General features: G+C 38.2%; 2 long non-coding RNA genes across 2 annotated transcripts; both read left to right on the forward strand.

Annotated features, from left to right (window-relative positions):
* The first annotated feature begins 6,828 nt into the window (after nucleotides 1-6,828).
* LOC133870221 (uncharacterized) lies at nucleotides 6,829-9,174 on the forward strand. Its single transcript, XR_009900663.1, has 2 exons — nucleotides 6,829-8,305; nucleotides 9,001-9,174. It is a non-coding gene; the product is annotated as an uncharacterized LOC133870221 (long non-coding RNA).
* A 1,127-nt stretch (nucleotides 9,175-10,301) lies between these two features.
* On the forward strand, nucleotides 10,302-14,597 carry LOC133872054 (uncharacterized). The gene is made up of 2 exons (XR_009900924.1): nucleotides 10,302-13,728; nucleotides 14,424-14,597. It is a non-coding gene; the product is annotated as an uncharacterized LOC133872054 (long non-coding RNA).
* The last annotated feature ends 232 nt before the right edge of the window (nucleotides 14,598-14,829 follow it).

Genomic DNA, 14,829 nt, shown 5'->3' on the forward strand with positions numbered 1-14,829 from the left:
GGTCCTTGGAGTCCATGTTGATTAATTAGCAATGGGGTTGCCCCCCCCCCCCACGCGCCATTGGAGGCGATGGGGCCACGCTCGCTTCGCTGCAGACTTGGGCTGGGGCAAACCATGGTTGGGGATTTGGGCTCACTTTTTTTCTTTCAGAGCCGGACGGCAATATGTGCCTGAATAAGACAGATGAAATTTAGCCGTTTAACGTTGAGCCTTAGTTGAACTTTGTCGTTCAACTGAGGTCCGCTTAGGGCCTTGGGCTGACTGACATTAATATTGAATTTGGGCTGATCCGCTTGTTGCCGTTTAGCAAACCATTCAATGTTTTCGGAGGCTCGGAACAGTACTTTCTCTTTTCATATGAACTCTGAAACTCAACACAAATTCATGTCAAAGAATTCTAGGAATCCGGAACCCCAACGGAATAGGATCTAGGGCTGATCAAATACCTGCAGACCCGCCCCAACCCGTATGCCCCGCCCCGCCCCTAAAATCTTGGGTTTTAGTTATTTTTTGCGAGTACAAGTCCAATTGCGAATTGCGGTTTTTAAAAACCCCGGAGCCCCGCCCCGCCCCGCACAATTAAAAAAAAAAAAAAAAAAAACCCTAGCAGACTAGCCCCCCCCCCCCCCCCCCTCCTCCTTCACATTTTTCCTTTCTTTTCTTCCTAAACTCTAGCCCTGCACCCCTTCGCATCTTTTCTAAGATTTCCTGCCAAGTCCTGCGTGCTGCGTCTGCTCCATGACCACGCCCACGCCCAAGCCCACATGAAAGGTACTTTCTCTCGGTCTCTTCTTTTCTTCTTTCCTTCTTTTCTTCTTCTGATCCACGTATTTTTATTCGTACTTATTTATTGTTTGGTTCCTAGGAAAATTTGTGAAAAAAAGAAAAAAGAAAATGTGGAAAAAGATTTGAAGCTTTAGAGGCGTATGAGTTAATGGCTTTCACATTTAATGATTTTGCATCATTTAAACTTTAAAGCATTTGTATGTACAAGGGAAAGATGCATGAAATCAGGGGAATAAATAGTTGTTGGCTTGTCTCTCTTTTGTGCTTGTCTTCTTCCTTTTCTTAGAAATCAGAGGAAGAAATACCCGCGGGGATCCCCGCATACCCGCGGATCCCCGCCCTGTGCATCTCCTCCCCACCCCCAACCGCCCCACACGGTTGCAGGGCATTTTTGGCGGGGTGCGGGGCCAAAAAAAGGCCATCCCCGCCCCCCCTCGCCTCATGCTCAGCCCTAATAAGATCCTCTCCATTTCATTTAATGTAATTTCAAATGAAATGTCAAGATTTAAAGTTGATGCATCTATTAATATATATGAAGTCAATTTTTATTTTTATTTTTGAAACAAGTGATCTTCTATATTATTGCCATGAAAGAAAAAATGACCTTAGAAGTATAAGGTCTAGGAACTACAACAGTCCCTAAAAAGTCGATTACAAATCAAAGTAGGAGGAGTCTCCATCCAAATAGCATCATAACAATTAGAAGCAGCCTCATGAGCAAGAGAGTGAGCCAACCCATTTGCCTCACGACGACAATGGAAAAAAGAAGAAGACATGAAAAAATGCAGCTCTTAGAGTATGCTCTCAACAAAGTGTCCAATATTGTGAAGATAAGGGGAGGAGCATTTATAATTTGGATAACTTGGAGAGCATCCCCTCAAATTTCACATCAGAAAATTCAACCACTTTGCCAAAAGATATTGCATGGTGTGCCGCCATTACCTCCACCATAGACCTTTGAAAATAGACTTTGGCTCCCCGAAAATTCCCCCTATGGTCCCGAGCTACACACACAAAGCCCATGCATCCCGTCTCCTTATGTAGAGAGGCATCCCAGTTTATCTTGATTACACCCTATGAAGGAAATTGCCAAGGCCGAAATGGGATACGCTCATCCCCTGCTGAATACAGTTTTAGGATGAGCAAACTTGTCTTCAAAAACTAGTGCATTCCGTCTGAACCAGATCTTGCGCGCCACCATCACCATGAGAGCCAACTGGCCTGAATTCAACCTTTGAAAAGATAATCGACTAGATAATCAAGACTATCCCCCATCATTGAGCATTTTTTAAAACACCTAGGACCTCAACCCAAGACATCCTGAGCACCAAGACAACCCCAAAGGATATGAAAAGTAGTCTCCACTTCTATTTTGCACACCGGATAGATCGAGAGCATTTTCCACCACACCCCTAGTAAGCAAGTTTGCCTTAGTCGGTAGGAGATTGTGAAAAGCCCTCCAAAGGAAAACCTTGACAGAGTTGGGAACATTCAGAGATTGACCACAGCACCTTCCATACCTCACCTTGGTTGACCGGATGAGAGCACTCTCAACTGTCTTGCTGCTGAAGCTCCTTCCCAAGGTGGTAGGCACTGCGAATCGAAATCCTGACCATAAAATAAATAGTATCAATTTCATTTAAAATGGAAAGGATCCTATTCCAACTCGAACACCACTTACCCATGCGTTATTTGGGAAGTGTCCACCATAGAGGCACTACAAAAAAAATAAAAAAATAAAAAATAAAAATAAAAAATAAAATAAAATTGGTCACCTGCAGTTCGCCACGTGGATGGGGTCATCCACATGGCTAACTGCTAGCCACATGTCAGTGGCGACGTGGGCACGGCATGACAGATCATGGTGTTGCGAAATGTACATTTCACAATGTGAGCACACTGTCCACGTCGCCAATGGGCCATGTGGCTGACTGCCCACATTGTGACACATGGATTAACCACGTCGGAACTCACATGGCCAACTTCGGCCACGTGGCCACTGTGGCCACGTGGATTTGGACCATGTCGCCATAGTCAGACACGTGGCCCAAATCCACGTAGCCAGAATCCACGTGGCCCCCACGTCGATTAAAGTGTTTGAATTTAGCGTTTGTTCTATACTATTGATTCCATATATCATTTTAAATACGCGTATGTGGAAAATTCTTCTTAGAAATTTCTTTTTTGGTCGAAAATACCAAAATTTATCTATTGTCATAGCACATTAAAAAAGTTATAACCTTCTCGCATTAACAATTAAACTTTTTTAAAAAAAAAGGCACGAACGTGGTCGTCGCACTTGTTTAAACTTGATGTTTGTTTTAAACTGTGGATTCCGTATATTATTTTAAATATGCATGGTCCTGTCATTTTTTTTTTTTCGAAGATACTAAAATTCATCTATATTCATAGCACCTTAAAATTTTTAGAACTTAAACTTGATGTTTGTTTTAAACTGTGGATGCCGTATATTATTTTAAATATGCATGGTCCTGTCATTTTTTTTTTTTTCGAAGATACTAAAATTCATCTATAATCATAGCACCTTAAAATTTTTAGAACCTTCTCACATCAACAATTAAACTTATAAAAAAGAAAAAGAAAAAGAAAAAAAAGGTAAGAACGTGGCCGATTAAAGTGTTTGAATTTGGCGTTTGTTCTAAACTGTCGATTCCGTATATCATTTTAAATATGCGTATGTGGAAAATTCTTCTTATAAATTTTATTTTTTGGTCGAAAATACCAAAATTCATCCATTGTCATAGCACATTAAAAAAGTTATAATCTTCTCACATTAACAATTAAACTTTAAAAAACAAAGAGACACGAATGTGGTCGTCGCACTTGTTTAAACTTGATGTTTGTTTTAAACTGTGGATTCTATTATTTTAAATATGCATATGTGGGAAATTTTGTTTTTGTTTTTGTTTTTGTTTTTTTTTTTTTTTTTTCCAAATATACCAAATTCTTCTTATAAATCTATAATCTCCTCACATCAACAGTTAAAGTTAAAAATGAAAGAGAAAAACGTATTCGTCGCTATTGGTTATTTATGACGTTTGTTTTAAATTTTTTATTACAAATATTACTGTAAATGGTGGACGGTGAAAATTTTGTTTAAATTTTTTTTTTTTTTCTGAAAATACCACAATTTATATATATTAGTAGCACAATATTTTTTTTTAATTACAATTTATATATATTTATAACATAATTTATTGATTACAATTTTTGATTTTAATTTTAGTTTGTCATTGTTGGTTATGAACATATTTTTAAAAAGTTTAAATGTTGGAAAATTTGTTTTTTTTTCCCAAAATTACCAAAATTCATAATAGCACCCCAAATTCGTAATAGCACACTAAAATATATCTCAAATCTTCTCACATCAACAATTAAAAAAAAAAAAAAAAGCGCACACACACAAAACATGATAGTAAAATAAACACCAAAAAAAAAAAAAATTCACGTTAAAAAATTCCAACATCTACATAATGACCAACCGCAGCAAAACCAATATATATATATACAAACCCAAAAAAATCAGTAACATTGCATGAAAAAGAAAAAAGAAAAAAGTATATATTCCATATTTCCACGTATTGGAAAAGAAAAAAAAAATAAGACAAATATCAAAACAAATACATTAAAATGTACCAAGTTCATTATAGCAAAAAAATAAGACAAAAATGGAAAAATTACTCACAGTAGATTTTGTAGTGTAAGGATGGTTGCCTATGTGTACCTGCATTTTTGGAGAAAAAAAAATCGTTAAAAAAACTGTGTAAACAGAGAGAGAGATGGAACTGAGCTGAGAAAGAGTGAGAGAAAACACTAACAGGGGGTTGTGTCGTTGTCCGGAGATGGTTGCTGGACGGTAGGCCTTTTAGGTTAGAGAGAGAGGGAGAGAGAGAGAGGGAGATTTTCTGAGAGAGAGATAGAGAGATAGAGAAGATGAGTGAGAGTGAGAGGGAGTGGACGGTGGAGACGGTAGCCGGAGGGGAGGCCAGACGCGCGGTGGTGGTGGGCGGGGGACGATTGTGCTATGAGAGAGAGAGAGTACAAGTGATAAAATTGGTAGCTTTTATTAATATTTTTTTTTAGGGCAGGTGGCACGCGCAGAATTGTCCCACGCACCCCGCTTGCCCCAATATTTGCCACATGGACAATTCGCCACGTGGTCAAATACATGTGGCGAATCGGCGTCGTGTATTAGTAATACACGTCGCCCATGGTGTGACGTGGGAGAAGACATGTAGCTATTATGCCACGAGTAATTTAGCCACATCACTTACTGTATAATATTTTAATTAAATTTAAAATTCTTTATATATATATATATATATATATATATATATATATATATATATATATATATATATATACTATATATTTTGTATTTGTAATACACAAATACAAATCCTAACCCTAAGTGTATATACTATACATAGCACTAAACCCTAAACTCTAAGCCCTAAGCCCTAAAACATAAACCATAGCCCTAAACCTAAACCCTAAACCCCTAAGCCCTAAGCGCTAAACCCTAACCCTAAGTGTATATACTATATATAGTATTAAACTAGGGTACGTTAGAGTTCAATAAATTAAATATACCCAGAAAAAGTATATTTGTTGAAATATATAAAGTAATATAAATTTTTTAACGTGAAAATTTTAAAAATGTATATATATAGTACACAAAAGTAAACTTTAACTATATATACGTAAGTATACTATATATAGCACAAATATAAGGTTTAGGTATATAAATATTATATGTACAATATTATGTATATATGCCAATTAATTGGAAGTGAATTGGCATATATTTTTTAAAGTATTTAAATAGTACACAAATGTAAACCCTAACCCTAAGTGCATATACTATATATAACACTAAATTATGGTACATTAGAGTTCAATAAATAAAACATACCCAACAAAGTATATATGTTGGTATATATAAAGTAGTATTAATTTTACAAAGTGAAAATTTTTAAAATGTATATATTGTACACAAATGTAAACCCTAACCCTATATACGTACATATACTATATGTAGCACAAATCTAGGGTTAGGGTATATGAATAGTAGATGTACAATATTATGTATATATATAGTATTAAATGAAAGTTAATTATATTGGCATATATTTTTTAAGGTATTTATTTTATATGTGTAGTACACAAATGTAAACCATAACCATACATATATAGACTACATATATATCACTAAATTAGGGTTAGGGTTTCGTTAAATAAAATATATCATAACCCTACTTATGCTATAAATAGCACAAATCTAGGGTTAGGGTATATAAGTAGTATATGTACAATATATTATGTATATAATATTGCATGGAAGTTAATTGGCATACATTCTTAAAGGAATATATATTATATGGATGTAAACCATAACCCTGAGTATATATATTATATATAGCACTAAACTAGGGTTAAAGTTCAATAAATAAAATATACCCAAAAAAGTATATATGTTGAATTAAAGTAGTATTAATTTGTTAAAGTATAAAGTTTAAATATATACTACACAAAAGATAAACTCTGACCCTATGGACGTATACTATATACAGTACAAATCTAGGATTAGGGTATATAAATAGTACATATACATTATGTACATAGTAATAACCCCCAAGTTGGCATATATATTTTTTAAAGCATATATTTTATATGTGCACGTAGTACACAAATGATAAACCCTAACTATACGTATATATACTATATATAGCACTAAACTAGGGTTAGGGATAGTATAAATAAAATATATCATTAACACATGTATATACTGTACAAGGACTTATACGAGATTTGACTAAACGTGGAGAGTTGAAGGGAACTCAACTCGCCTTTTTTCACGGTGTGTTTGAAGATAAATGCAAAAGCACCTATGGTTTGAATTAATTACCGGCAGTTGAACACTCTCTCTAACTCTAATCATATAGTTTCTAAGGCTCCCACCTACTAAATAATTGGGATGGATGTAGCGCCCCAGATTTTTAAACATATTAATAATTTGATTAAAGATGAAAAATGATTATTATGTGAATAAATAAACGATCAATTGTTTGATAAATATTTTCAACTGATTTAATAAACGGTGTTTTAATAAATCTGATAATCCGAAAATTTACTAAGTTAATAAAATAGGCAGATATGAATAAAATATCATTAATTATAATTCCCAACCAACGCATCACTTCACAGTTTTAATCTACTCGGTGTTCTTCAATCTGCCGCACTGAAACTCCTACTCTGCCTAATTATTCCCACCATTTTCTCCACTCCTCATTATTATAAGTCTATCGATGCAATGAGTAATTAGTGGGCAGCTTGTCATTGCACTCATGAATAGAATAAACTCTATAATATAATCATTAGTTTCCATTATTAGTTTATTAACCACATTATATAGTCGAACACTTAGTGGACAGCTTGTCATTGCACTCATGAATAGAATAAACTCTATAATATAATCATTAGTTTCCATTATTAGTTTATTAACCACATTATATAGTCGAGCACCTTCCCTCTGCAGACGCACTTCTCCTTCTTTTTCATTATGCCTGCTCCTTTTCTTGTTATCCCTTCTTTCCAGCACATTATGTTTAATGATATTATATTTATAAGTGGCCGACTATCATAATTGGAACACTATTTCCAGCACCTTCCTTCTCTTCCTTCATTATTTTATAACCCCACTTTAGTTCCTTAAGTTTCTTCTTCTCTGCCTTCTTCTTCACGGTGGCACAGTGAAAGTCAGAGCAATGAGAGCGTGAGATGTGAGAAGAGAGAAACTAATCGAGAGAGAGAGAGAGAAGTTGTCTGAGAGTGAGACTGAAACGGAGAGAAAGGCAGCACCTGAGAGATGGGAAGAGAGAGATCCGGGTGGCCCGTGAAGGTGAAACCCGGAGATACCGTAGCAGAACCTGTGACCCGTGACCCAGCCGAACCGTAGCAGATCGATCCAAACTCGGCCGGGTTCCGGCCGATTGTAGCAGACCCGAGAGTAGAGAGACCGTGAGATGTCGAGGGAGATCGGGAAGTTGAGGAGTGCCCGGACCCGATCCTCCGGTGGGTGGCGCCGACGAGGCCAGAAGACACCGACGACACGACCTCCGGCGAGCCCGTGAGAACCCATAGCCCAGATCCCAGCTACTGGTCAAAACCCATCTCAGACCCGGCGAGATCTAACCCGCAAACCCAGTAACCGTGCGTGAAATCATGACCCGAACCGTGAGACCACAGAGGCCCAAAACCCGTAGCCCAGACCTGCAGACCCATGGGCTGACTTCAGCCCAGGCCCGCTGAGCCCAAACCCGGCAGTGATCCCCAACCCATGACCCGAACCCGGAAACCTGACCCACCGGCGACCCGTCTCCGGTAGACACTCCGGCGACTTTTCCGGCGACTTTCCGGCGACCGAACTCACTATTTTCACTGGATTTTCTAGTAAAAATCCTTAATATGATGAACTGAGAAACTGTACAAAAAGACTGTGAGTATTCCTTACTCACTCAGAATGATCAAGTGGAGCTTTCTTTAATGTTTTGATATCTGCTTTATTTAATAGTATGCAACTTGTTTGGAGCATATTGGTTGTAATATGACATGTTTTAGTATTAAGGCATAGAGACAGATAGGAAGCCCTGAGAGGGATAGACAACCCAGTTGGTGGGTTTGAAGCTCTGAGGGATAGACATTCTTAGATTTAGGAGCGATAGACATCCTCGGCTTTGAAGCTCTGAGAGAGATAGACAACCCAGTTGGTGGGTTTGAGGCTCTGAGAGAGATAGACATCCATGGATATAGGAAAGATACACATCCTCGGTTTTGAAGCTCTGAGAGAGATAGACAACCCAGTTGGTGGGTTTGAGGCTCTGAGAGAGATAGACATCCATGGAATTTTGTGGGATTTGAGGCCCTGTGAGAGATAGACAACCCTAGTATGTGGGTTTGGTACTCTGAGAGGGATAGACAACCCAGGACTGAGGCCTTAAGAAAGGACCCTCAGTGAAAAGCCCGTAGAAAGAATAGAGATTTCGGAGTTTGAGTCCTTGGCATAAGTGTTTATAATTGTTCTCATATTGTTGCACTACACATTGTTGCATCGCATACTTTTAATTAAATCAGTAATCTTATCATTATTGAAAGCAGTTGACTGACCCATGTATTTATATATGGGCGGTATAGCCCATGTTGCAGGTACGAAAGTGTATAAAGCTCAAGGATAGGAGTTTGTTAACATTACAGGAATTAGAACTGTTCGATAATGTAGTTGATGATTGTAGTGAATTCTTGTATCAATTTGAAATGTAATACTTTAATTACGTTTATCACTCAATAAAGCTTTGATGTGTTATTTAATTCAAGCCTGTTGGATAAATTATATCTTCCGCTGCGAGAGTTTATCTCTGAGGTAGTAACGTCACGTGGAAACCGGAGGTTTCTGCTTACGAATTTGCTGGTTCAAATTTGGGGCGTTACAGAATGGTATCAGAGCAGTTGTTCTGCGACCTAGTGAACATTCAGTGTCATACTGTAACTTGGGTAAGTTACAGTATGGTGTCAGAGCAGTTTGCTCTGAGGACCTTAAGACTTGACCCTAGATGTCTAAGAATAACACAAGAGCTATAGGTGTAAACCATTTTTATAAAATACTTTGTGTGATGTATTTTAGTGCAGAAACCTTCCTCCTTGATGATGATCCTAGCGTAAGGGGATAAGAAATCGGAGGTATGTAAATAGAAGTAATTTCAGAATTAAGATGATTTGATATCTAGTATTTTTGAGGCATAGTCATAAATGTTTCTTTTTGGAGATATAGATTACAGAATCCAAATGTTTAATACGTTGAAATAATTTATGGATATTAAGTTAGTAAATTTATAAAGCACTCTATAGATATTTCATGTGCTTAGAGATACAACTTTCCCATAACCATAATAAGGATAACCTAAGGATCAGAGATAAATTTTGAGGCTTTGAGGTCTATCCAATTAACCCTAGAATGTAAGGAAAGATATGTTATGATTAATGCATCTATTATTCCAAATCTGGTATCTTTTGAAGATAGGTGTATAAAGCGTAAATTACTGATTTATATATATTTGAGGAAATTAGTTGATCAAATGATTTGATGAGTTTTGGAGAGATTACTTTCCCTATGCATCTGATGAACTTTGGGGAAGTTTATATATCATTGAGGTTTTCTAGAGCTTAAGTTAAATAAAATCTTGATTATGTGATTTATTGATTCTCTTAGAAATCCTTACTTGATGGATAAGTTTATGATTAGCAAATTTAAGTATTGATTGACTGCATAACTAAATTGGAGTAATACTAAAGATTTAATCTAATGAAATTTGAGGATGATAGTAATTATGCAGAAATAGAAAGAAGAACATAGTACCATATAAAAATTACACCTTAGTAAAAGATCGAGTAGAAATAAATAGTTCAATAGATTACAGACATATTAGATGATATGAACGGTGCGTAAAAGAATAATTATTGTCTTAACAAGATGAACTGCTTTTGATTCAAAGAAAAATAGACTTGCAAAACAGGACCTTTTCTGCACCATTCCCGGAGACTACTGGTATGCTTATACCTACAGGTATTTCATAATACTGCAGTTAGTTATTTATTTTTGTAAATAAAAATTTCTAGATCGAATAGAATACCTGACTAAGTTTCTGGGCGGAAAACCCTGAGGTTTTGGACTACACGCAAGAGGTCCTGGTATTGTCCTTGGAGACGATTGGTGTTCTGCTCCAAGTCAGCATACCTCTTTCCCAAGTCTTTCGCATAGGAATCTACCACCTTCTTCAGCTTTCTATTTTCTTGCTGTAGAACCCTATTCCTTCGCCTAAAGTACATGTACATTCGCTGCAAAGTCAAATTTTGAGCTTTCAACGCTCGAATTTCATTCCCCCGAACTTGCAGACGTCGAGCCATATTTGCAACAGAAGAAGCACCCTGAATACTGAAAGCCAAAGAGTCATTGATGGCTTGAGCATCAGTCCTATCCGCCAACAACTTTTCATCTCGAGGAGTTATGATGCCTTGAGCCACGGAGGCAGCTGCTGCATCACTCAGCATCACAGAGTCATTTGTCAGAAGAGGACCTCTCTGAGATAGGAACAAGGGACGCCAAATTTCTGGTACTACGGGCGCAGCATTCAGATCAAAATTATTTTGAGAGGATGAGGAAGCCATTTTTAGAAAACTAAGGAAATGATGATACTCCTCAAAGGACCTGAAGGAGAAAAGAAAGAAATGAAGCGGTTATTCGAAAGATCTGAAGGAAGAAAAGAGAACTTAATCAGTGAACGAGACACAGTCTAATCAACGTCATTCTGAGCGCAGCTGCCACTACCACTAGTAGACAACTCTCGAATCACGAGCTCTCTTTCTTTTCAGTTTTCACCCTTTTCACCTTCTCGAATTCCGAATTCACCCAAGACTTTTCCGGATTTCGCGCCGCACTTTCCGCAACTAGCAGTCGTAGAAGGGCATCCCGAGAATGAACTGGATGAGCGTTTCGAGAAAGGTAGGAAGATTTTACGATCCACTGTCGGTACCACTTGCATCGACCCTTCTCGAATCTCCTCTATTAATTCACTCGTTTTCTCTCTTGCAAAACGCACCCCTGAGCTCTCAACCTTTCACACTTTGAGAGCCAAATTTTCCTTCTAGTCTGAACTTATCATCGCCTCCTATGAAAGAAGATGTAGTTCGATAACCAAATTTCCAAACCTATAGTTAGAAAAATGCAGCATCACAAACAGATTCATAAACACAGAAGCAAGATTATTCTTGATCATACTATCCAGAAGCAAGATTATCCTTGATCATGCAAGACCTTCTCTTCCGCCATATCAACCTGGACTCTCCTCGCATCCATCTACAATCCAGTGATGGTGATCTATGACAGAAGAGAGAGAGCACTACGATATGAGTACCGCACTCATATCCTTTCCGGATTGCTTGCCTTGACTTCTTTGCTTTCTTCACCTTCCCCACCTTCCTCTCCTTCGAGGCTTCCATGTTCTCATTTGGCAAGCTTTCCACCAAGATTATCAGAAAACATCCTCATAAAAGTGATTTGTTGTACGAGAGATTTTCCTATAATGAGAAATGAATATTTTCCCTTCTTCAAGCTACACATTTGTTTGATCTATTATACTTCTTGTTATAATGAGCTTAAAATATTATATTTGATAACTATCACACGGTGCGGTATACTTGTTTAAATTTCATGTCTAATAAATTAGATGCTTCACATAAAAATCTGTGACGCTAGACTTAAGAATTAGAAATCTAAATCTTCCATTAGGTAAACTTTATGCGAAGCATAGTTTACGAATTTCGGGGACGAAATTCCATTAAGGGGGGAGGAATGTAGCGCCCCAGATTTTTAAACATATTAATAATTTGATTAAAGATGAAAAATGATTATTATGTGAATAAATAAACGATCAATTGTTTGATAAATATTTTCAACTGATTTAATAAACGGTGTTTTAATAAATCTGATAATCCGAAAATTTACTAAGTTAATAAAATAGGCAGATATGAATAAAATATCATTAATTATAATTCCCAACCAACGCATCACTTCACAGTTTTAATCTACTCGGTGTTCTTCAATCTGCCGCACTGAAACTCCTACTCTGCCTAATTATTCCCACCATTTTCTCCACTCCTCATTATTATAAGTCTATCGATGCAATGAGTAATTAGTGGGCAGCTTGTCATTGCACTCATGAATAGAATAAACTCTATAATATAATCATTAGTTTCCATTATTAGTTTATTAACCACATTATATAGTCGAACACTTAGTGGACAGCTTGTCATTGCACTCATGAATAGAATAAACTCTATAATATAATCATTAGTTTCCATTATTAGTTTATTAACCACATTATATAGTCGAGCACCTTCCCTCTGCAGACGCACTTCTCCTTCTTTTTCATTATGCCTGCTCCTTTTCTTGTTATCCCTTCTTTCCAGCACATTATGTTTAATGATATTATATTTATAAGTGGCCGACTATCATAATTGGAACACTATTTCCAGCACCTTCCTTCTCTTCCTTCATTATTTTATAACCCCACTTTAGTTCCTTAAGTTTCTTCTTCTCTGCCTTCTTCTTCACGGTGGCACAGTGAAAGTCAGAGCAATGAGAGCGTGAGATGTGAGAAGAGAGAAACTAATCGAGAGAGAGAGAGAGAAGTTGTCTGAGAGTGAGACTGAAACGGAGAGAAAGGCAGCACCTGAGAGATGGGAAGAGAGAGATCCGGGTGGCCCGTGAAGGTGAAACCCGGAGATACCGTAGCAGAACCTGTGACCCGTGACCCAGCCGAACCGTAGCAGATCGATCCAAACTCGGCCGGGTTCCGGCCGATTGTAGCAGACCCGAGAGTAGAGAGACCGTGAGATGTCGAGGGAGATCGGGAAGTTGAGGAGTGCCCGGACCCGATCCTCCGGTGGGTGGCGCCGACGAGGCCAGAAGACACCGACGACACGACCTCCGGCGAGCCCGTGAGAACCCATAGCCCAGATCCCAGCTACTGGTCAAAACCCATCTCAGACCCGGCGAGATCTAACCCGCAAACCCAGTAACCGTGCGTGAAATCATGACCCGAACCGTGAGACCACAGAGGCCCAAAACCCGTAGCCCAGACCTGCAGACCCATGGGCTGACTTCAGCCCAGGCCCGCTGAGCCCAAACCCGGCAGTGATCCCCAACCCATGACCCGAACCCGGAAACCTGACCCACCGGCGACCCGTCTCCGGTAGACACTCCGGCGACTTTTCCGGCGACTTTCCGGCGACCGAACTCACTATTTTCACTGGATTTTCTAGTAAAAATCCTTAATATGATGAACTGAGAAACTGTACAAAAAGACTGTGAGTATTCCTTACTCACTCAGAATGATCAAGTGGAGCTTTCTTTAATGTTTTGATATCTGCTTTATTTAATAGTATGCAACTTGTTTGGAGCATATTGGTTGTAATATGACATGTTTTAGTATTAAGGCATAGAGACAGATAGGAAGCCCTGAGAGGGATAGACAACCCAGTTGGTGGGTTTGAAGCTCTGAGGGATAGACATTCTTAGATTTAGGAGCGATAGACATCCTCGGCTTTGAAGCTCTGAGAGAGATAGACAACCCAGTTGGTGGGTTTGAGGCTCTGAGAGAGATAGACATCCATGGATATAGGAAAGATACACATCCTCGGTTTTGAAGCTCTGAGAGAGATAGACAACCCAGTTGGTGGGTTTGAGGCTCTGAGAGAGATAGACATCCATGGAATTTTGTGGGATTTGAGGCCCTGTGAGAGATAGACAACCCTAGTATGTGGGTTTGGTACTCTGAGAGGGATAGACAACCCAGGACTGAGGCCTTAAGAAAGGACCCTCAGTGAAAAGCCCGTAGAAAGAATAGAGATTTCGGAGTTTGAGTCCTTGGCATAAGTGTTTATAATTGTTCTCATATTGTTGCACTACACATTGTTGCATCGCATACTTTTAATTAAATCAGTAATCTTATCATTATTGAAAGCAGTTGACTGACCCATGTATTTATATATGGGCGGTATAGCCCATGTTGCAGGTACGAAAGTGTATAAAGCTCAAGGATAGGAGTTTGTTAACATTACAGGAATTAGAACTGTTCGATAATGTAGTTGATGATTGTAGTGAATTCTTGTATCAATTTGAAATGTAATACTTTAATTACGTTTATCACTCAATAAAGCTTTGATGTGTTATTTAATTCAAGCCTGTTGGATAAATTATATCTTCCGCTGCGAGAGTTTATCTCTGAGGTAGTAACGTCACGTGGAAACCGGAGGTTTCTGCTTACGAATTTGCTGGTTCAAATTTGGGGCGTTACAATGGATGTGTCACATGACTCTTCGAGGAAGCCCAATGGGGGATACTCCCGGTGTGTTTATTAGATGGTCATTCGGTGAAATTTGTTTACATTATCGTGAAATTAACTCTCA

This window comes from Alnus glutinosa, chromosome 6 (genome assembly GCF_958979055.1).
Source record: "Alnus glutinosa chromosome 6, dhAlnGlut1.1, whole genome shotgun sequence".
Lineage (NCBI taxonomy): Eukaryota > Viridiplantae > Streptophyta > Magnoliopsida > Fagales > Betulaceae > Alnus > Alnus glutinosa.